Genomic DNA, 23,829 nt, shown 5'->3' on the forward strand with positions numbered 1-23,829 from the left:
TCTACATCCATCCATGTGACTGCACTGGTGCTTCCAGGGATGAGAGCACCAAGGGCTGGTGAGGCAGGCAGGACCTAACACCGCTGACTGACAATGAGGCTTGAAGGTTCCCCAAGAGTGACAAAAGAGCTCAGCACTGTGGGCTCGAGTCCCTTGTGTGGGTGGGATGAACAGTTCCTGTGCCACACAGGGAGGTTATCAAGCCCCTCCAGCTGCCCAGAGCTTTGTCTGCCTCCTGCCTGTCACTATTTATGTGTTGACTTTCTGGTGGCTACTGGGAACAGCAGAAATTAGCACAAGCAACCAGGGGTTAACTGAGTATTAGTTAACTCCTAGTGCTCTCATCTGGCCTGACAGGGTTAGTGTAATTAGCACAACCTAAGCTCCCTCATTAGCAGGCTTTGCAGTGAGAGTCACAGGTAGCAGGGGGGTTAAACTGGTTTGATTACCTCTCTTCTCCATTGGTACCAGCAACTCAGAGAAAGGATGTGTGGGAGGAAAACTGGTTTCTCTCCAGACAGAGCAGACTGTGCCTTTGCTTTGTGGGAACCGGGCGGGTGTCTGGGCTGATCCCACAGGAAGGGACTGGGAGAGCAGAGCTTTGCTCACAGCACGGGTAAGGAGGGCTTCAACTTGGCTCTTGCTCCAGGGCTGAAAGCTGCCGTGATCAGAAGCAGAGCTGCTGTTTAGCTGCAACTGATTATTATGAAGGGAAGCATTTTGCATTTAGGAAGGGCTGTCATTTTGCAGTTCAATTTACGAACTACACCCAGCAAGCTCATGTGCTGACAACAACAGACTCCATCGCTCTGACCACGGCAGTCGATCAGGCAGAGGAATTGCAGCAAGGGCTCAGCCTGGCATCCAGCTGCTCAGGCTGGGACTTAGTGGACACCAGGCTGAGAAGAATGGCCCAGCGCTCCACAGCTGATGGCCACTGCCCTTCTCCCCCACAACTTATAGAACCATAGAATCACCAGACTGGAAGAGACCCACTGGATCATAGAGTCCAACCATTCCTATCAAACACTAAACCACATCCCTCAGCGCCTCATCCACCCATCCCTTAAACACCTCTAGGGAATGTGACTCAGCCCCCTCCCTGGGCAGCCTCTGCCAGTGCCCAATGACCCTTTCTGAGAAGAATTTTTTCCTAATGTCCAGCCTGAAGCTCCCCTGGCAGAGCTTGAGGCCATTCCCTCTTGTCCTGTCCCCTGTCACTTGGGAGAAGAGCCCAAATCCCTCCTCTCCACAACCTCCTTTCAGGTAGTTGTAGAGAGCAATGAGGTCTCCCCTCAGCCTCCTCTTCTCCAGGCTAAACACCCCCAGCTCTCTCAGCCGTTCCTCATAAGGCCTGTTCTGCAGCCCCTTCACCAGGTTTGTTGCTCTTCTCTGGGCTCTCTCCAGAGCCTCAGCATCCTTCTTGTGGTGAGGGGCCCAGAACTGAACACAGGATTCGAGGAGCGGTCTCACCAGTGCTGAGTCCAGAGGGAGAAGAACCTCCCTGGACCTGCTGGTCACACCTTCCAGGAAGGCGGATGCCAACTCCAACTCCTCCTCCACCTACCTCAAATTCAGATTCCCCACCTCTTGGGAGATTAACCCTGAGCACTGGGTCCTTCGGGGCACCCAAGGCCATGCTGGAGGCTTCAAACCCTAGTGGGATCAACCATGTGTCCCCAGTAGCTGCACCCCAGGCTCCACACCAGCCATCCACGCTCTCCTGCCCTGCAACTGCCAACCACAGCACAGGGTAGCTGACCTCAGGAGGAACCACCTGTGAACACAGCCACAAGCAGCACAGTGTGCACGGCAGGGCAAGTTGCAGACCCAAATGCTGCCTGGCAGTGAGTGATTAAAGCCCCCTTTGCTGGCAACCCGGCTGGCCAAGCCATGCAGGATGAATGCTGCTGTCGAGAGCCAGCAGGGAAGGCTCCCCTCGGCACGAGATTTATAGCGAGGCTGTAGATCAATTACCAGCAGCCTCCGACCTTGAAAGCAGTGGCGCAGAGGGTTGCAGAGCATCTCGCTGGCTTTTATTCCAGCAGGAGGTGCTCACGCCAGGACTATCGATGATAAAGAGGGGTGGGGGGCTGTCAACAGGAGCCCCACAGTTCCCTAGAGGGAAGGCGCACACACATAAGGACGTTTGCTCACACGCATGCATTCACACACACACGTTTTCTCCCTCTGGCACCATTTCAATCCCCAATTTTATCCCTTCCTCATGCACCCGAATCCCAGGCGGGGCAGGAATCCAGCTCTGCAGCCTGTTGCAAAGCAGCTGACTGAAGGGCATGACCCAAGGAGACGGAGCAGGCACAGAGAACCTAGCTTGTCTCTACCTCCCCTGGATTTGCTGCAGACTCCAAGCAAACCTGATTTTTGAAAGGGAGAAGTGTTTCCTGAAGTGCAGGGATATCCCCAGTGAAAAGGGGACAACTTGATTTTGTAAAACCACATCCTAGGGTGCAACAGCATCATTTGCTTGAGAAAGACAGTAAGCACTAGCCCTGGTACCTTCAATGGGCAGCTCCTCCTCCAGGAGCACGGTGGAAGCACAGGGACAAGAGCATCTTTTTGCATGGATGGTGAGAATATCCTCCCTCCTCCCAGCACACGGCCAGGGGACGCTGGCACCCAGCTCTCTGCTTGGGCACTCCCCCTTCTCAACCACTGGGGCCTCAGCTCAGAGGGCTGCTTTTTTTTTTTTTTTTATCATGGGCAAACAAAGTGGAAAATGAATTCCTTTAGATAGCAAATGAGTTTAATAGAAATGGTGATGGAGTGACACTGTGCCGGGAATGTTAATCCAGTACCCGATGTGGCTGGACTCTCAAACAGGGCAGTGCGGGAGGAGGAAGGTTGCACTTAGCACAGACATCAGGTCTGTGTCCAGCCAGTGTCCTCTGGCTGCTGGTCACACCTCAGCAGACCCCAGGGGACACCAAGCAGGATGGGACCCAGCTCTCCTGGTGTAGAGCGACCAGGGTAAAGTGCTGGAAGACAGGGATTTGGTCAAAGGACTAACACTTCAGCATCCTGGTGATGCAAGCAGCCCTGTAGACTTCCAAGCACGCACAGCACCTCATATACACTTCTGAACCATGCTCCGGTGTGGTGGTGGGGCGAGGGGGCACAGCTTGCTATGAGAAGGGATGATCGTATCACAAAAAGCGATGTAGAAAGGAGCAGGTTAGACACACAACTGTGTGAGATGAGCCTCTGTTTCTCCACCAAGACCCAATATGCGATGACAGGTGATGATAGTGCAGAGTTTGTTGGTTCTTGCCTGCAATCTGTGAATGTTTGTACAGGGAAGTCCAGGAAAGAAGCAATCCCTGATGCAGTGCCGGGGACATGGCAGGCTGGAAACCGGCCCTGGCAGAGGCTTTGCTTCCAAAGCCCGGGGCTCCTGGGTCATACGGTACAGGACTTATGTGAAAAGTGGGAAAACCCATCGTGCAGAACACGGCAGCTTTGCCAGCACAGACAGCTCTGGAGACTGTCCAGATCCACCCCGGGGCAGACGAGATTTCAGTGTAGGTCTTTGTAAACAAAACTACGCAAAACCAAGATGTGAATGTCCTTGCTTCTACTGCTCACTGAGGCTTGCCCTCAGCTCACCCCTCCAGGCACAGCCCCAGGGTTCTGGAGTGGGCCACTGCATTACTCTGCCCTTGGATTCCCTTCTTGGAAGAGCAGGTCTGTCCAGCCAGCAGCCCAGGGGTGGATCCAGCCCACACTATTCCTGGCCTCTCAGTGATTTTCCACCATCAGTGTTTATCTTCCAGCCCTGGCTGACCGGCTGCTGGGTGTCAGGGCTGGTAGCAGTAGAACTTGCTCTCATATGGCAGCTGCTCCCTTTGTAATGTTTATGGCCCTGAGCAGCAAATCCAGCCTTTACCCAGAGCTGCTGGCCACCTCCAGCAACCACAGAGAGCAACTGGAGCCACAGAGCAGGGACTCGAGGTATTTCGGCAAACAGAGAATGGGGCATGAGCCACTTGCTGAACCCGCAGCTGCCCTCTTCTCTTAGGCAGACACTGCTACCATTGCAAACCTTCAGCCGAGCGCAGCTTCGAGCTGGTTTTCCAATGCCTCACCTCCACCCCAAGTCTGGCACTGACAGATTACCTCCTCCTGCTGCTTCTCTGGCAACAGCCCTGCCTCAATAATTCCTGGTCCCACACCAGTAATGGGGACACAAGGGAGTGTTCTCCCTTCCCTACAGCTTCACTGCTGCCAAGGTGACACATGTCCAGGTTCGATAAAGGCTTTCAAAGGTGGGCTAGCATTTCTCCGCACACTTTTTTTTTTTACTCATCCTTTTCATCTAGGTAATTTATTCTCTCTTCCCCCAACACAGCTTTAATTGAGTTCACAGCAGGAATCCAGCACCAGAGCAAAAAACCAAACACCATCAGCGTCCCCAGGCAAGGAACCCCACAGGGAGCTGACAGGCAAGTGCTGCACCTGGCCAAAGCCTGGCACCTTGCACCCCATCCTGTGTCTCCTGTCCACCTCAGCAGCCTCCCAGGCATGGCAGGAGCCACTCAAACAGCCCAGGCAGTGCAGTCTGGCGTGAAGGTAGATGGCAGATAGAACCTGGTGAACCTCAATTCCCTTCCAGCTCCCGCTGCACTGCTCAGGATCAGGCTAAGTCCTATTACACCTGCATCACCCCATTCGCAAGCAGCCCTCCATATGCTGTCTGGCACTGTAGGGTCTGGGTTCACCCCACACTACTTATCCTCTACCAGCTGCCTGCTTGGTCCCACGCTGCCAACCTTGCAAGCCCACCCTTTGCTTTGATGTTGCCTTCCCTGGGGAGCAGGGGGCTGAACACTCCTAAGGACTGAGGAGCAAGAGGAGCAGCTGATGCTCCCACCGCCGCTCTTCTCTCCACTCAGAGTCACCAGGACAAGCCCACGCTTCTCCTGCCAGAGCATATTTGATTCTTCTGCTAACCTGACCTTATTTAGTTCATTATAAGCCCCCAGGACATTGCAACTGTAACTTAAAAGGAAAAAAAAAAAAGTGCCTAACAAAAACACAAACCTTTTCTCTGATCAATAGGGCAAGCAACTGGAAAAGGTATAATTCAATTTGTCCACACACAGTTATTAGTTACTGTGATGGAGCCCTTCCTCCCAGCCCTGCTTCTGATGCTGCTGTGCCTGGGATGGGGGAGCAGTGATGTGACAGAGCCAGGGAAGGGCAGAGACCTGGCAGCCACACATGAGCTAATGGAGCTATTGCCTGCGAGCGGTGGCAGGGCTTCACTGCGTCTGGGGAGAGGGCGAAGGAGGGGGAGAGAGAGGTTCCAGTGCTAAAAGCAGCAGTGACATCTACCTCATCCTTCCATCAGCTTTGCAAACTCCCTCCTGGGGTACATATAGTATTCAGAGGTTGCCACATTGCATTCTCTCTTTGAAATGCCAGGACCAACCCCGTCTTCCCTAGCGTGCCAGTCCTGCCTTGCTGTGCCTGGTACCCTCGCTGCACCCCTGGGGGAAGCTGGTAAAGCTACATCCATCCATTTTGGACTTGATGATCTCAAATGTCTTTTCCAACCTAGGGATTCTATGATGCTCAGTAAGGACCCACCAGGGAACTGTCCTTGGTCTTGTCATGTTAAAGCTCCTCTCTTCCATTCTCATAGGGAGCAACAGGGCAGGAGTACAGCTGGGACAGGGGAGAGAGATGGTGTCCCCAGAGGGTTCTGCTGTGGGCAAGCTTACAGCCAGGGAAAGAAACAAACATGGGCATGCACAGCCTCAGAGACAATCAATTACCATAGGACACTGGGGGCTGAGAGTCTCTGGGGAGCCTTATCATACACCTTCTACTGCTTTCTGACAGTAGCCTAGCCTGAAGTTGCCTCCTGCTGCTCCCAAGGGGCAGTGAAAGCAGAGGGGGAAGATGCACAGCAATGGGCAGCCACAAATACCAAGTGGCTTCTGCACGTGCCAATCCTCCTTATCCCCCCCTTGGCACAGTGCCTCCCAGACCACCCATTTACCCAGCTCTGAGATCCCACCAGGGAGGAGAGAGCGCCCACGGTACCACCTGAACCCCTGAGAAAGAGGCATTTGCAGCATGACGGCTGCTCAGCTCCCTCCCCGCTCTCCTCCCCCAACTTCTTCACCGGGGAAACCTCGAGATACGCATCCAGAGATGTCTCTTTCCATTTGTTGATGTCGACAGGCATATCACACACACATTCATTATTTAATCTACCTTTGAATTGGGCTAAATAGTTCTAGCGATAATTACAGAGCATTTGTATTTATAGAAAACCGTCATGCACAATCTGCATCCACACGAATAATGCCTCTGTGATCTATAAATATAGTAGGGGATGGTGTGGGAAGGCAGACGACGCTCCTAGTCGCCATGAAACGCAAAATGCACGGATGGCCCAACCACCCAGGGAGCTATTGCAGCTCTTCCAGTTTCGATCACGCTGCAAACGGAGAGCTGACGTGCAGCTGAGCCACCACACAACACCAGCAAGGACAAGGGGCAGGAGCAGACCCGCCAGCAGGGCATGGAGACGCTGGATAAGGGAAGAGCAGTGGCAGAGCAGCTCCAGGGAAGCAAGATAGGATGGGATCAAGGGGGAAGCAGGAGCAGAAGGAAATGGGATGCTGTCTGTGCTGCCTGGCATAAAGGCTTGGAGCCCCAGAGGAGCAAAGCAAGAGCTGAGGAGCCGCAGAGATGGGGAGAAGGGAGGGAAGATTCGCTGTTCCTCTTCACGCAGCAATAAAAGTTTACAGCAATGTAGCCAGCTCTTATGATTTTATTGCCAGTATTACAGAGGTAGAGCTTCTCAAAGCCCCAACCCCTAGAGTCAAGATGAGGCAAGCTTGGCTTTCATTAGAAACCAAAGGGCGAGGAGAGGGACCAACACTCCTGTCTGTGCAGAAACATTGGAGAACATGAAAACACTAGGCTCCAATTCTAGAGGGCAAATAAAAGGAAGCCAACATTTTAATATTTACTTGTTTTTAAAATTATCTTACACCTCTGGAGTGGAGGTGTGCAGAGAACAGGGAATTGGACAGCCCAATGGTTTGGGAGGACTCACAGGAGGCAGCACTAACACTACACCTTGGTGAGATTCTCTATGAATACCCCTGTGGTCCCCCTCCTCAGCCTTTTGCCATGTCTCATGCTTTCCTTCCCAATTTCCATCCCAGCACAGAACCTCAGATCAAGAGGAAAGCAGAGACACCCCAAGTGAGCCATGAAGCCATTTTGCAGGTGCTCAAGAAGGACAAAACTGTATGGGTTGCTGCACAGGGCCATGCAGCATGGGATTGTTACGTTGCCTATCCCCACACATGCAAATTATGAGTAGTTACATTGCATTAGTGCCTGGAAATTTCATTCCAGTCATATCCCATTCAGTGAGATACTGCACAGACACAGAACAAGCAGTATTTTTTTTTCCTAGAGAGAAAAGCTGTATTTCTCTGCATATTGGTTTAAAGCAAACACAGCCAGAGGCTGCGCACGCTTGAGTAATGGCCCATGACTGTGCCAATGAACAGGAGAGAGATGGCAGCACAGTGCCCGTGTTCATTTGCTTTGAGATCTCCTTGTGCTGCTCCCGTAATGGATCAACCCTACCCTGGCTCTGGAGAGACCATCCTTCTGCAGGAGGAAGAGTGCAATCCAGACCCTGTGTTTCTTCAATTTAGAGCTTTACGTCTCATGTTTCCCATTGCTAATTTACAAGCAAATATTTAGCCATCTGGCAGCCCTGTCCACTGGGCAGCAAAGCGAACCATTTGGCTTCACTGCTGAAAGGGCGAAGCCGACATTAAACTCTTTTCCCTGAACACTGGGCACCCCCTTCCGACGCAGCATGGCATCCACCATTTGGCAAGCCGCTCCTTCACCATCTGCGTGGAGAACTCTCCAAAGGGCACAGAGGCTGCTAAATATAGCAGAAAAGCTTAGGAAACATTTGCAGCTAGGCTGAGAAGACTTCTCTCAAAGTTACATCTTCCCTGGTCTGCCTCCCTTGCCTGTGACGTCTCGGTTATCCTTAAACACCTCTGCATTTCAGTCCCATTTCCTCTTTGGAGTCTTTCCCTTCCCATCTCTTCCCTCTTCCTTTCTCACTACCACTCTTCACCTCTACTTTTACATTTGCTTTCTCCTAACACTTCCCTTCATGCTTGGAGGAGGTCTCTGGATGATGCCAATGCTTCTTTCCCATCCTGTAGATCCTCAAATGCAGAGGAGTTTGCACATCCCGTGGGCTGACTCTGCACTCTATTCTATGCTCCAGGACCAACTTCTGCACATGACAACCCTGCTTCCACCACTTTTTGTCCTTGCCAGCAGGCCCATTCCAGCTTGCACAGGGTGTGCACCATGCCTGTGTGGGACTCCCCTTTCTTTGGTTATCCAGATAGCAGCCAGTGGCAGCAAGGAGCTGTTTTTCCCACTCCCAAGTGAAAATTCATTGTCTCAATAACCCACCTTCTGTCTGACTTGGAGTACATACAGTACCACAATCCCTGGCCTTCACATCCATCCACAGCTTAACAGTCCCTTACTCCTCCTTTTCCAGGAAGGCACAAGGCCAGTTGTCTCCTCCTGCCCCAGTTTTACTTTTTCCTCAGTTTTACTCTTTCCCACCAAGGCCAATAAGGACCAGGAGCAGTATCACTCACGGCACCACAGACTTGCTTTGCCCTGCACGAAGCCAAAGCTACTACAAATAAGAAAACATCATAGAATCACCAGGTTGGAAAAGACCCACCAGATCATCGAGTCCAACCATTCCTATCAATCACTAAACCATGTCCCTCAGCACCTCGTCCACCCGTGCCTTAAACCCCTCCAGGGAAGGTGAATCAACCACCTCCCTGGGCAGCCTCTGCCAGTGCCCAATGACCCTTTCTGTGAAAGAACTCCTCTCAGGTAGTTGTAGAGAGCAATGAGGTCTCCCCTCAGCCTCCTCTTCTCCAGGCTAAACACCCCCAGCTCTCTCAGACGTTCCTCATAAGGCCTGTTCTCCAGCCCCTTCACCAGGTTTGTTGCTCTTCTCTGGACTCGCTCCAGAGCCTCAACATCCTTCTTGTGGTGAGGGGCCCAGAACTGAACACAGGATTCGAGGAGCAGTCTCACCAGTGCTGAGTCCAGAGGGAGAAGAACCTCCCTGGACCTGCTGGTCACGCCGTTTCTGATCCAAGCCCAGACGCCATTGGCCTTCTTGGCCACCTGGGCCACTGCTGGCTCACGTTCAGTCGCTCTCAACCAACAGCCCCAGGTCTCTCTCCTCCAGGCAGCTTTCTAGACAGACTTCTCCTAGTCTGTAGCTGCCCAGGGTTGTTGTGCCCCAAATGCAGGACCCGGCATTTGGCCTTGTTAAACCTCCTGCCATTGGACTCTGCCCAGCGGTCCAGCCTGTTCAGATCCTTTTGGAGCCTCCCGACCCTCCAGCAGATCCACGCTTCCACCCAGTTTAGTGTCATCTGCAAACTTGCTAAGGGTGCACTCAATGCCTTCATCCAGGTCATTGATAAAGACATATTGTAGGGTTGGGCTGAACCGCGCTTGCACACTCCTCTTCAGACAGTTTGCTCCCATCAAACCTCTGCTCCCCGTGGAAGAAACAGATATCTCGTTGTGTTTTAACATAGCTAACAAACTAAGCAACAGAGAAGAAAAACACCCAACAAACCTGGGCATAGACAAGCTTGGTATAAAGACAGCCCTTGCTGCCAGATGGGTCCAAATTAGGAGTGCAACTCCTGTAGTTTCCTCACTAGGAGACTAGAGAAAGGAGGAAAATACAAGACAATAAAACCTCTTTAATAATGAACTCTCCTGTCCATTCAGATGTAAAAGACAGGAGGAGGAAAGAAATAGAGAGAGGAAAGGAGAAGAGAATAGAAAAAGGTACTATTTCCTCTTCAAATATTTATTTTGAGGTCTGCTTTGGAGAGCCGCTTATCCAGATAGAGCCGCTTATTGAGATCGAGCCTCGCTGTGCAGCAGCTTGTAAGCTCCTGCTGCATGTGTGCACAGCACTGCCTTCTCTGGATGGCAAGAGTCAACCCAGCTCCAGACAGACCCTGCAGGGGACAGGTCTCCTTTGAATCCCTTCCCTGGACCCCAGCTCCAGGCATCCCTCCATGCCTGCTCTCCATCCCAAGCCCAGCATAGGATCTTATCTCTTCTACGCACTCTGCTGGACTCTAGCTAGGACCTCAAAGCCCACAGTTCAGCTCCAGCCCTTAGCAGCTCCCTGGCCAGGGCACAAACCAGCCTTGGAGATAGGACCCTCAACTGACACTCCTTAACCCTTTGAGCACCTTCAGTACTTGCCACGACGCCCTCAGGACAGCAGAGGTGGCCTCCATGGAGATGTGAGATTCTCCATCTGATCAAGTGGGAGAGATGAAAGTGGTGACCAAGCAAGGTGGTAGAGAGCCCCAGGCTGCTGGAAGTGACATGTTTTGGAGGAGAGCCAGAGCTGACATCCGGATCACAGACAGCAATTAAGAAATTAAGCTATCAGAGAGGCTTTCTGAGAGGGGTGAGTGTCTGTGGTTTGGTCAAGTGCCAGAGCAGGTCAATAACATTTGTCCTTCCCTTCGCCGCTGCTGCTCTGCTCCCAATCCCAACACCACTGCACAGCTCTCTCCTCCCACCACCATAAACCGTGGAGGACACACAGCGGCAGAGTGGGAGAACATCAGGACTCTGCAAGGAGTGACAGCAGGGAGAGGAGTTGGACAGAAACCACCCAGAGAACTTAGACCTGGTAAAATCAGCTTCATCTTCCCCATAAGCTATAGCGCCAGCCTTTTTTTGCAGAGGAGGACAGGAACCTTCTGCAATGTTCCCTGAGCAGATACCAAGGACCATTCCCCACTCAGCCCAGATCTTCTGGGCAAAAGGTGGCCTCTTGGATAAGGACAGCCGTGCCCAGGGCACCTGGCACATGCTACACAATACAATGTGTGGTGCATTCAGCACAGTCCTTGAGGTGGGGGGTCCCACCACATAGAGATGCCTCTGTGTGACATACTATATGCATGACCAGCAGCAAGAGCAGGGTGCCTCATCCATTATCTAAAACACTGCCATCCTCCAATGATGCAAAGGAAAATCCTTTGCTTGCCTCAAAACCCTGCTTAGCCCTGACTGCTTTGTCTTCTGTGCAGCTCAGCTCTCTGTACCAGAAACCAGAACAGCCCATAGCTCACCTGCACAACCCCAGCCCCTAGACTCTCACTGATCATTAAATCACATGTAATAGTAGAATCACAGAATGGTTTGGGTTGGAAGGGACCTTAAAGCCCATCCAGTTCCAAACCCCTGCCATGGGCAGGGACACCTCCCACTGGACCAGGATGCTCAGAGCCCCATCCAACCTGGCCTTGAACACCGCCAGCGATGGGGCTGCCACAACTCCTCTGGGCAACTTGGGCCAGCACAACACCCTCACAGGAAAACACTTCTTCCCAAGATCTCATCTAAACCTTCCCTCTTTCAGCTTAAATGAACAAGAGAAAGCTCTGTTTCCTTATCTGAAAGGCTGTGCTGTGAACACGTGTCGAGAAACCTAGGTATGTCCCCAGACACACATCCAAGTGCAATGTCCTCCTACCCCTGCTACTCAGAGCGGCGCACGTGGGTCTCTGGCATCACAAACACCACGTCCTCATCCCTTGTTCCCAGCAGCACTCCTCCCTGTTGTGCACACTCATACGTGCCTCTCGCATTCCCATCCTGGCCTCACATGCTTGTGTGTGCACATCCACGCTTGCACGCCTGCAGCTACACACAGACAGCTTCCTCTCCATGCTGGGCCTGAGAAATATTGATTTCTTTCCCCCCTGCAATATTTCGCTTGGCTGAGCAGATTTAGAATTGAAGAGTCAGACTCTGCCTAGAGACCAGAACCATATTTAATTCCACGGTTTAAGAAGCCCTGGAGCAGGTTATTCTTATTTTAAACTACCAGTGCATTTAAAAGCAAGTGACATTTCAGGGGGATGGGATGGGAGATGGCTGGTGCCCTCTGCCTTGGTGCAGCTCTGCTGCCGCTGCACCACGTCTCCACAGCCCCACCAGCTGCTCTGCCCACGCCAATGAGAGGCAAGGGGTGGTGGCAAGTTCCCGATTAAAGCTCAGGAGACCCGTTTCCATGTCTTTCTAACCGAGGAGCAATGAAAGAAAGAACAGAGGAGAAAGGAAAGGTGTGAAAACCTCTGACAGAAATTGCTCAGTGCATTGAGGTTTCACGATTCATTTTGTCTGCTCCCGTAACCAAGCCCTGCTTGTCAAGCAGAGTCCTCAGTAACGAGCAATTTGCAGATATTGAACAAAGACAGTGCCTTGTGCAGAGGACAGTCCCTGATGGTGCATGATCATGGAGCAGTGCCATCCATGTCCACCTCCACAACAAACGCACCCTCCAGCCTGCTCTTAGTCGGGGCAGCCCCTCATCCCCACAGCCATATCTCCCAACCATGTGGTCCATATTTCCAGAAGAGATGCAAAACCAACTTCAGCGAAAAGATAAAGAAGTACAATAGCAAAGGCTCAACTAAAGTATCTGTGAGCAGTTGTGCACAGACCAGGCTTGACACGAACTCCACACTCTGTACCGTGAAGAGTACATCTGCCACCCAATGTGGCAGACAGAGGAAAGCCAAAAGTCCCCAGAACAGAGGATCCAGCTCAACAGATCAGCCCTGCCCAGGAATAATAGCATGGTTTGGGTTAGAAGGGAGCTTAAAGCTCATGCAGTTTCAACCCCTGCCCTGGGCAGGGACACCTCCCACTGCATCAGGTTGTTCAAAGTCTCATCCAACCCAGCCTTGAACACCTCCAGGGATGGGGCAGCCAGCACTGCTTTGGGCAACCTGGGCCAGGGCCTCCCCATCTTCACAGGAAAACATTTCTTCCTAAAATCTCATATAAACTCCCCTCTTTCAGCTTAAAGTTGTTCCCCCTTGAACTGTCCCTGAACCCACAGATCAAGAGCCCCTCTCCAGCTTTCCCAGAGGTCATTTCAGTTCTGGAATGCCACTACCAGGTCTCCCTGGAGCAGCTCCAGGCTTTACAAAATGCATCAGCAGCCTGTCCTCATAGGGGAAAATAATAAAGTAAACATGGCTCCTACACACTTATCTTCTCACATCACATCCCTAAGGTCCCACAGCACAGGCCTGGCTCAGGGGGTCTGGTCTGTGGGTTAAACCTGCAAACCTCCACCGCCTCCCGTCTGTCTCTGGCACCATCCTGATGTCCCTGCTGTTTCCAGCCATGCAGCCATCCCCAGTGTCCCTGTGATGTGCTTACAGAGCAACAGGCAGACAGAGATGCTCTTTACAGTGTCTAAATAATGAAGATACTGACACCAGCTGCCAGACACCTCAAGGACACTCTGGTATGTGTGTCCATGCGTACACACGTGTCTACTGAACAGAAAGATGAGCAGCATGACTGAGCGCTGCTTGGGACCGGAGCTGGGGCTCAGCTGAGAAGGCAGAGCCATCCCTCCAGCTGGGAGACAAGCGTAGCAAGGCTGTGGTTTGCAACCCAGGAGGAGCAGGGCCCCCAAGGAGCTACAATTCAGCGGGAGACGTGATTCACAGCAGGGCGAGCTGCGGGCTCTGGGGGTGAAGGCAGCCCCAGGGGCTGCGGTAGGGGCTCAGGACAGCTGCGGTGCAAAGAGATGGAGCACCTACCACAGCAGCCGTTGCATTAGCTCACTGTGGTCTGCTAGGACACAAAACATTGTTAGCTGTGGCATTGTATTTTGACTGAAGCAGACAAGCCGGAGAATGAAAATGGATCCTTTTATATAAGCTGTAACAGCTCTTGACATCTTCCTCCAGCTCCACGCTCCTTGCTGGTGGGATGGGGAGGCGAGCCAGGATTGCACTGGGGAGGGGGAAGGGAGGCTGCAAACCGCTCCTGGCTTTGAAAGGCTTGGTTTGGGCACCCCATGGGGTGACTTCGGTAAATAACGGGACCTGCCACAAGAGTGGGCCCAGGGAGGTCAAAGCGGGGGCTGCGTAGGGACCCACCACGCCTGGGGAAAGGCCTGAGCTGAGAGGCAGAGCAGGAGGAATGAAAGCACAATTAGCTGTGGTAAAAGTACATTACTGTCAGTGCAATTACTACTGCAATTATTTTTTCCATATTTTCTGACAACACACTAATAATTAGCTTAATAGAAAACACCTTCTGTTAAATGCTGGTGAATCTGAAATGTAAAGAAGCATGACTGTTTCGCTTTTCATCTGGACATTTACAAGCATTTATCAATTTCTTTCAGATAAATGTTGAGGAACTTTACAATGAAAATTTTCTTTCTAAAGAAAAATGAGAATCACTTCAGAGATATCAGAGACATCTTTTTTACTGTTGTTTTCCTGCCCCAAACAAACAATTCAGCAAAACAGAGGCATGTCTGCAACCTCTTCCAGTGCTGCTGAAGATGCACTTTTTTCAACAACAACCTCCAGAACAAGCAGCAGCTTCTGCAATTTCTTGTCTTGATCTGCTGAGACCAGCCGGTGTCACCAGAGCTGCCAAAAGCTTTGGCACACGGGTGCAGCCAGGGCACCCCTCCTCCTTCCCTCATCCTTCAGGAGAACCAGCACAGGCAATAACTAACCATAGGGAAATGGCTTTAAAGAACAAAGAGTATATGAGGACAATGTTGGAATGAATCAAATATGTATATAAAATTAACAAAAAACCCTGTTTCAATTAGCTAAACTGTTAAATGAATAAAAAGGTATTAAAGTTTCCTGAATGTCAAGTTGACACAGTTTTTTTTTTTATGTTCAGGAAAGGAAATGAGCCCCTTGAGTAAATCTCCCTGCTTCAGGACTAGGCATTAAAGGCTTTCTGGGGGATGTGGCTGGCTGAGGTCCCTTTGATCTGGGCTGCTGGATGCAGCACGCTTCTCCCAGCAGACACCACCCTGCTGGCCCCCTCCTCCATCCTCATCCCAGGAATGGCACAAACCAAGCCACGAGCACGGGCAGGGTTGCCCGAAGTAAAGCTGGTTTGGATGCATGGGGAGGGGGAGCAGAGCAATTGCCTGCCACCCCTCCCTGCCTCCATACCAATGCTACCAGTGGGCTGTTTTATCAGGGTGCCTGCGCATCCCGGCGTGCCATCTCTCCTCCGAGTACAACAAAACCGCAGGGCTGCTATCATCACATCTCCACCTTCACCTCTCCCACAGGCACCAGCAACAATTTTCCCTCTCTGGGGAAAGCAGCTTTGTTTAGCAGCATGTTACCTGTCAGCAAAAGCTCTTCCCTCAGCACCTCCTGAAGCGAGTGAAAACCTTTCCTTGAGGAGGAGGGGAGATGCTTCCCTCCTGCCAGCCCCATTCCCTGGCATTGGAGGAAGCACTGTGGTGGCTTCACAGCAGGACTGCCAAGAGGTGGCCTGGGCTCCCTGGCTCCCCAAACCTAGAGAACAAGCATCCAGCTCCTCAGAAGCACCAGGCAGGCTGGCGACATTATTTCATGCCTGCAAGGTCATTTATGGGAGATAACTACGGATAGAGAGGCATGCATATATATGTGTATTTCTGGATTTCTCTCATGTTTTGTGTGCATATATATAACCCCAGAAACTTAACCAGTGCAATACCAACAAACCCATCAAACTAAGCAATTTGTCTCTGACAATTGCTTGAGCTGCCTCCAATGTTGCTGTCTCGCCACTGACAATAAGAGGCTCTTAAGTGGCCTGAAATTGTACTGCGAGTTCCCCAATGCTCTCACCCCCGCCTTCGCTCCTCTCCCTCGAGCTCCTTCCTGTGTTTCTCCAGCAAAACTCTTTTACGCAAATAAACATGCAGGGAGGCACAAAAGGCATTTTGTCTAGGATTTCAATGCAACCACATATTTCTCATTCAAATATTCAGCTGTATCCTTCAGAGATCAAAAGCATTGCACTGAAATGAGGCGAGGCACGAACATCCCAAGCCGATAGCTCAAACTTCTCTTTCATTCCTGTCCTGACTGAGGGAGCAAAGGGAGGAATCTGTCACCTCCACTGCAGTGGTGCTTGGGGGTCTGAGATCTGGAGCATCTGTGCACCCAGCACTGTCACATCATCCATCTCCAAAGCCCTGAACCACCATAACTTATGATAAAGGCCATTAAAACCTTTAGGAACAATGTCACTACAAGGTGTCCAGAGAGCTGCAAGACTCTGTGCTGGCACTTGCAAGCTGCAAGTGTCTTACACTACCACCCAGAGAGGCCACAGCTCACTGTGTGGGGAAGAAGGTGATGCAGCAGCCAGGCTGCTTCCCTGGTGCACAGCTCCCACCAGCATGGCCAATGCCAAAGCATCACTGGCACACAGTGCCATCTTCCCTCAGCAGAGCTGGACAGTGAGGGAAGGACGCATGCTCCAAGTGCATCTTGCCCTGAAACGTGTCCACTAGCCTCCCCAGCACCCTTTGGGTGCTTGCAGCCAGGGACTATCTGCCAGCCTGACCTGCACTGTGGACTCAGGTTTGTTAACAGGCAACCTCTCCCCTGCCTAGCAACCTCCACAGTTGAGCTTTTTAGCTCTCCTTCCATGCCAAACAGCCTTTTGCACCACCTAGGGCCCTACATGATGGGGCAACAGGGCTGAGCCCCAGCAGCTGCCCTGCCTTGGTGAGAAAGGTGCTCAGCAGGAGTCATGGGGTTTGGCATGTTTACTGTATAATATATGAACTCATACCAGTTTTATAAGCCCCTCCTGGCTCAAATCACATTGTAATTCTGAACAGCCTTAAACTCATTTAAATCCTAATAAAAACACCCCCCTGCATTTGCATTCGCTGCTCGCTGGTCCCTGCGGCTGCTGTGACAGCGGTTCCTGTGGAATTGATAATGCTTGGGACACTGCACACCAGAAACCATCCCTCAGTGGCGGGGTTGAGACATGCACTTAATGGGACAATTAAAAAAATAGATGTAGGAAATGGACTTCCAGACTGATTCAGGATGATGCCCAGAGCTGTCAAGTGCCAAAGCTTTCACAGCAACAGAGGAAAGGAGCAGCAGCAGTACTGAAGTCTGTGTCCCGCCTCCTCCAGGATCCCTGAGGAGGATCAGGCCAGGTACCAGACTCTGACAGAACAAAGCACCTGCAGGTAGCACTGTAAGAGGGGTTTAAAAGAGGACAGGGAATGCGTAATGAAGTGTCAGCAAATAACAAGCACTGTGGATGCTGTGGGAAGTTTGTACATGAATGGCATGGGCACCCTGAGGGCAGGTGGGGACAGATGCAAGTCCTTGCCCTGGTTTCCCACAATGCCTGGAGTGCCACTGACACGGGCCAGCTTGGAGGCACCTCACGGGTTGGGGGGTGCATACTCCATCCCCAGGAAATCGTGATGAAGCACAGGTCTTGTCTTTCCCTCACAAAGGGTGGGATTTGCTCTGGCTGTACTGGAGGAGGCAGTGAGGGGCTGGGTGACCAGGACCCAGAGAGCCCCAGCTCCCACCAGCAAGACCATACAGCTCTGCCACCTCTTCCCAGCATCAGGTCAGCCCTGACCCAGGCCCTGGCCATGCCAAAGATCACCTCGCCTATCTTCCCAGCTCTCCTGCCCTACCACACCCTACAGCACATAAACCACCTCTGCAGCCTCTTGTCTACATGTCCAGCTCTGCTCCGTTCCCAGGACACCACACCACTCACCCTGCACTTTGTGCCTGGCTGTTCTTGGTGATGACATTAATAAGCTCCTCTGAAACAGTGAGATTATGAGCTATACCCTTGAAGCAATAGAAATACTAATTATTACTGAGATAAATGGGAATATCAATGATGAAAGTCAATATTATGGCCTTCTTTGTTCCTGTTTGTTTTATTTGTAGATGAAAAGACCACTCAGCCAGTCTCCCCAGGATGTGGCTGGGAGGTGGAACAGCTTCTCTTGGCAGGCTTGTCCAGAGCTGTGCTCTGATAAGAAATCATACTGCACACATGCTTGCAAAGGGCTCTCTAAATCAGCAGCTCTCAAAAGCAGGCATTGTCTTTGATTGATTCATAAAACTGGAGCTGCCTCCATTCCCCACTCCAGTACCAAGCAAAGGAGAATTTAAGGGAGGGGGAAGGTGTAACGTGGGTGGAAATGATTAATTGTGGAACACGGCACGGTGCTGGGAACGCTCCACCATTTGGCTGGGTTTGACACTCACGCCTTCATCCTCCTCTCCCAGCAGTTTCAGCCATCAGGATGGGAACCAAGAGCCCCTCCCAGGCTCTGACACCAACTCTCAGGCTGACCTTGGGCAAGTCCCCCAGCACTGCCAAGGCCAGGCAAGCACTTGCAACAGCAGCATCGCCTTATTCAGCAAGTCTGCTCCCTCCTCGTATTCTGAGTCAGAGCTGCTGATTTCAGTGACAAGAGACCTCTTTTTTTAAGCCCTATTAGCCTTGCAGAGCTAACACAGCTAAGAGCGAGTGAATGGGATGCTAATTTTGGATCACGCCTAACAGCGTCAGGAGAGCGTGGTGGGATGCACAGCCCAGCACACCAAGAGCACAGATTTTCCTTGTCCCTAGGACACCCTAATATGTTGCTGAGTTTCCTCCATCCCCTTCCAAGTCCTCAGTCCATTGCCAGCAAATATTCATTGGAACAAACCAACCCACTGCCCCCCAACTCACCCATCTATCGATACAGCCATCATCTCCCTCTAATGAATACAAACCAGCCCAGCCCCTCTCCATGCAAACAAGGAGAAACTCCTGCTGCTTCTCTCCAAATGCAATGAAACCAGGAGAAGTGAAAGCCTTGCAGGAGTAATTATGTCAGTTTTTAAAAAGAAACCAGCCTTTCCTGAATAAATCATGGAAGGTAATTTTTTTTTAAAGCTTTAAAACCCCTGTCTCTCCCCACTTTTTGCATGTCAGGGTGCAATTAAGCAGAAAGTATTGGTGCATAAACCCAAAGAAACAACCTGCCATGCACACCCAGCTCCTGCTCTTGCTCGCTCCCACTTCTTCCCTGCGTTTAACATTAATGTGACATCCCAAGCTGTGTGTGCATGATACTATCTCCCACCCCGAGACTGAGAAGAGCTGTTTGACTGCTAGAAAACCTCAAGTACCTCCCAGTCTCCTTAACACAGCACCCAGACTCCTGCCACAAACAGTCCCCAGGGCTCACAGGCACTGCAAAGCCTTAAGCATCAGGCACATCGCCTGAAATCCCAACACCGCAAAGCTCTCTGAAGCCACTGGCATCCAAGGTTTGCACCAAGGACCAGCAGCTGCATGCACAGTGCCATCCTTGGGCTGCGCAGCCTGGCTCCCTGCCTAGCTTATTAGCATTTTGCACAATTAATATTTATTTTTGCAAATGCGCTACAAAAAAGAATTCAACAACAAAAATCTTTATGTTAATGGCTTTGTCAGCCCTGGGAGCAAGATGCTTGGAGAGAAATCTGATTTAATCTAGAGAGTCAGGTGGGAATCAGGTAAGGTGCGGAAGAGATTTAGGGCTTTTGTGGCCCTGCTGGGGTAGAGGAGCAGACCTTGCAGAACAGCACTGACCAAAACAGACCACATACACCTCTCCCTCTGTTGCCTTCTTTCCCTCAGCCCTTCTCAGCCACATTGAGCCATCTGAAGACAATGGAAACACCAGTGTCCCCACTGTGCCATGCAATTTCCTTGGGGACAGCCCCCACACTGCTGCTACTCCTACTTGAGACCCTCTCCCATTCTAGGAGCACCAGCTGGCTCCCTCTGGGGACAGCACGCGGTGGCAGTGGGTCCCAGGCAGGGTCTCCTGCTGCACAGCCAGCCAGGTTCTGTAGCATTGATTTTCCGTGCTGCAAGCTGGAAGACGGTTCAGCAAAATGAAGTTATCAAGGTAATGTTTTCCACTTGACAACTTGTATTGCTCCTTCTCAAACAAGTGCTGACCTGCTCGGTGCAGCACACTCACAGGACTGACTCCTGGCAAACGCGCCACCATCCCATCCCTCCCCTCCCTGGCTCCTGGCCCCCAACCCCCTCCTCTTCTCTCATTCCTCCTGTACCCCCAGGCACCCACATTCTATTCCCCATAGCTAGCCACCCCCAAGAGGGGTTTCTGACCCATTGCAGCATTATATGGGAAGCCTGGGGTGCCCCGGTCCACATTAACAGGCTTTTGACATAAACCTGACTCTGGAAATTGCTTTAAAAAAATGAAAACCAGAGACACGCCTGTGACAATTCTGGAAAACCTGACCTACTGCAAGTCTGTGATTGAAGAGCTAGTAAGACGGGAGAGAAGAGGAAGGAGTTTGGGGGAGCATTTATGGTGCATGCATTCAGAGAGGAAGAGAAACATCTCCCAGAGACCACATAGGTTCAAAGATTTGCCCGGCTGAAACACTGAAAATTCATGCATTAAAATCCACTCAGATTCAGTTCTGTCACAGAACTAAATAAATAAAACCCCGATCACATCATCCAGACCCAAGGTTCAAAGTTTCCTTGGGGAGAGGGCATATGCTTCTGCTCAAGGCTCAGGCTGAGATGGTTGCTCCCAGCTCCAGCTCTGCTCTGGGCTGTCAGAATCATTAAAGTTGGAAAAGATCCCTAAGCTCACCCAGCCCAACCATCAGCCCAACACCATCATGTCCACTAAGCCATGTCCTGAAATGCCCCATGTACAAGTTGTTTGAACCTGTCCAGGGAAGGAGACTCCACCACTGCCCTGGGCAGCCTCTGCCAGGGCTCCACCTCTTTCAGTGAAAGAATTTTTCCTAATATCCAATCTAAACCTCCCCTGGCACAACTTGAGGCCGCTTCCTCCCATCCTATCCTTTTTTTACTTGGGAGAAAAGATCAGCACCCACCTCGTTACAACCTCCTTTCCAGAGGAGGTTGCAGAGGACAATGAGGTCTCCCCTTAGCTGCTCCCAGAAGCCCTGTGCTGCAGACCCTTCCCCAGCTCCACTCCCCTTCTCCGGACACACTCAAGTCCCTCATTTTCTTGTACTCAGGGCCCCAAACTGAACCCAGTATTCAAGGTGCAGCCTCACCAGCGCTGAGCACAGGGGGACAATCCCTGCCCTGCTTCTGCTGGCCACCCCGTGGCTGATCCAGGCCAGGATGCTGTTGGCCTCCTTGCCCACCTGGGCCACTGCTGGCTCATGCTCAGCCAATGCTGACCAGCTCGTCCAGGTCCTTTTCTGCCAGGCAGCTTTCCAGCCACTTTTCCCCAGCCTGGAGCGCTGCATGGGGTTGTTGTGGCCCAAGTGCAGGACCCAGCACTGAGCCTTGTTGAACCTCATCCTGTTGTCCTCAGCCCATGGATCCAGCCTAGCCACATCCCTCTGCAGAGCCTTCCTGACCTCCAGCAGATCAACACTCCTGTCCAACCTGGTGTCATCTGCAAACTGACTGAGGGAGGACTCAATCCCCCTCATCCAGATCATGGATAGATTAAACAGAACCAGCTCCAACACCAGTCCCTAGGGAATGTTGCTTGTGACCAGCCACCAGATGGATTTAGGTCTGTTCACCCCAACTCTCTGGGCTCAGCCATCCAGCCAGTCTTTATTTAGTGAAGATCACACCCACCCAAGCCAAGAGCAGGCCGTATTTCTAGGAGGATGCTGGGGGAGGCAGTGCCAAAGGGTTTAACACTTTTGGGCAGGGTGAGGGGTTGTGTGCTGACCCCAGGCTGTCCAGGGTCCCAAGATGTGGCTGCTGCCCATCTTTACACCATGTAGCACCACCTGCCCTGGTCTAGCATTAGTTAGTGGAGAGACCAGGCTGATAAATGCAGCTTACACTCCACTGTTAATCCAAATTTCCTAGAAAATAACTTTGTTTTCTCAAAGGAAAAAGCTCAAGGGAAAACAAAACCACCTTATTTTCTAGATACTATTCCTAGGGAAAAAAAAATCTTCAACTTTTGCAAATGGCACTCTGGAAGAAAATATCCAAATCTAAACCCAAACCAGATGGCTCTACACGCTCGATTTTTTAGAGAGGACATTAACCAACACAATCATTTCCCAGCAGAATTTTGTTTTGATAGAAGATCACTAAGAATAAATCTGTTTCAGGGCTTGCTGCTGAGAAGGTGTTTTTGACAGAAAACTGATATTGCCATGGTCCCTTTGCTTGCTCCATCAGCCCTGACATGGTGGGAACTCCTCTGACCGAGCATCCTTCGCATGCAGCTCTCCGCAGGGCCCAGTCTGCAAGGAGAGTCCATGAGAGCAGGGACAGACAGGTGCCTGGGTTAATTCCTGCTATCCATAAAAAAGGCAATGACAACAAGAAGCTAGAAATACCTTTCTGCAAAGCAGGAAATACCTCTGTCAGTCCTCCACATGCAGGAATGTGAGGCAAGGTGAGGACACAGCCCCCTTTTTTGCATGCATCAGGTTGAGCCTCTGCAGCCTGCTCTTTGCTTTGAGCAAAGAACGCTATGTAAGGTGAAGTTATCTATCTGGATGCATGTGTCTGAGTATGAAAGTCAGTTCTGCCTCGCTGTTTTGTTTCCCTTTTCTCTGAACCCAACACAGGATGCTGCCTCCTGCTCAGTCCCATGAGAGTTCTGCCCCAAGCTACAGTCCTGGTAGCACCTGCAGCACCAAGATGACAGCAAACCCCATTTCATTCCACCTTGGGCAACATCCAGTTTGAACAACTCCCCTCCCTGACTCTGGTATATAAAAGATGCTTGAATCATCCTAAATTTTTTTTTTTATTATTAGGAAACTGAATTCTGCTCTTCTGAGAGATCCCTTTGTTCTCTCCCAAGGACTGACATCCTGGGAAATTGCCTCAGCCCAGTCAGCTCTGATGTTTGCCGGCTCACGCGTTGCCTGCATCAAACTGACAGTTCACAGATTTCAGCTGAGGATTTGTATGTACAGTACAAGCTGAAACCTGCTCCTGTCTTTTAACTGTCCCGGTGAGAGCACTGGAAGGAGGCTGAGTCAGTGGAGAGTGCACGGGCGCCCTGCTATGGTAATAGAGACATCTCAGAAAACACTGCCTTGTGAGGACCCTCTCGTCTGCCCTCTCCTGGAACATGAAACTCTTTCTGCCCAGCATCCCCCAGGCTGCAGTGTTTGAATGTCCACACTGGCTCATGCCCTGCAAGCAGCATTTTCCTCTCACCGATGTAACATGAGTTAAAGCAAACCCGATGGCCTAAGCAGAGCTGCACAGCTCCTTGAATCCTGTGTTCAGTTGTGGGCCCCTCACCACAAGAAGGATGTTGAGGCTCTGCAGCGAGTCCAGAGAAGAGCAACGAAAATGGTGAGGGGGCTGGAGAACAGGCCTTATGAGGAATGGCTGAGAGAGCTGGGGGTGTTTAGCCTGGAGAAGAGGAGGCTGAGGGGAGACCTCATTGCTCTCTACAACTCCCTGAAAGGAGGTTGTGGAAAGGAGGGAGGTGGGCTCTTCTCCCAAGTGACAGGGGACAGGATGAGAGGGAATGGCCTCAAGCTCTGCCAGGAGAGATTTAGGCTGGACATTAAGAAAAAACATTTCACAGAAAGGGTCATTGGGCACTGGAACAGGCTACCCAAGGAGGGGGTTGAGTCACCTTCCCTAGAGGTGTTTAAGGGACAGGTGGATGAGGTGCTGAGGGACATGGTTTAGTGATTGATAGAAATGGTTGGACTTGATGATCTGGTGGGTCTTTTCCAACCTGGTTATTCTATGATTACATGACAAAGCCCTCCTTTCCCAATGTCACTGTCCAAATGCTCAGTTTGGTTGCCTCCCCCATCCTCTGCAGGCATGACGGATTGAACATTTCCTACCTGCTCTAGACACGTACGC

General features: G+C 51.3%; 1 protein-coding gene across 3 annotated transcripts in view; it reads right to left on the reverse strand.

The window, feature by feature from the left end:
* The window catches only part of LINGO1 (leucine rich repeat and Ig domain containing 1), a 176,785-nt gene that overhangs the window by 46,403 nt on the left and 106,553 nt on the right, over positions 1–23,829 (reverse strand). The window lies entirely within an intron of this gene.

Source organism: Phaenicophaeus curvirostris, chromosome 12 (assembly GCF_032191515.1).
Source record: "Phaenicophaeus curvirostris isolate KB17595 chromosome 12, BPBGC_Pcur_1.0, whole genome shotgun sequence".
Classification (NCBI taxonomy): Eukaryota; Metazoa; Chordata; class Aves; order Cuculiformes; family Cuculidae; genus Phaenicophaeus; species Phaenicophaeus curvirostris.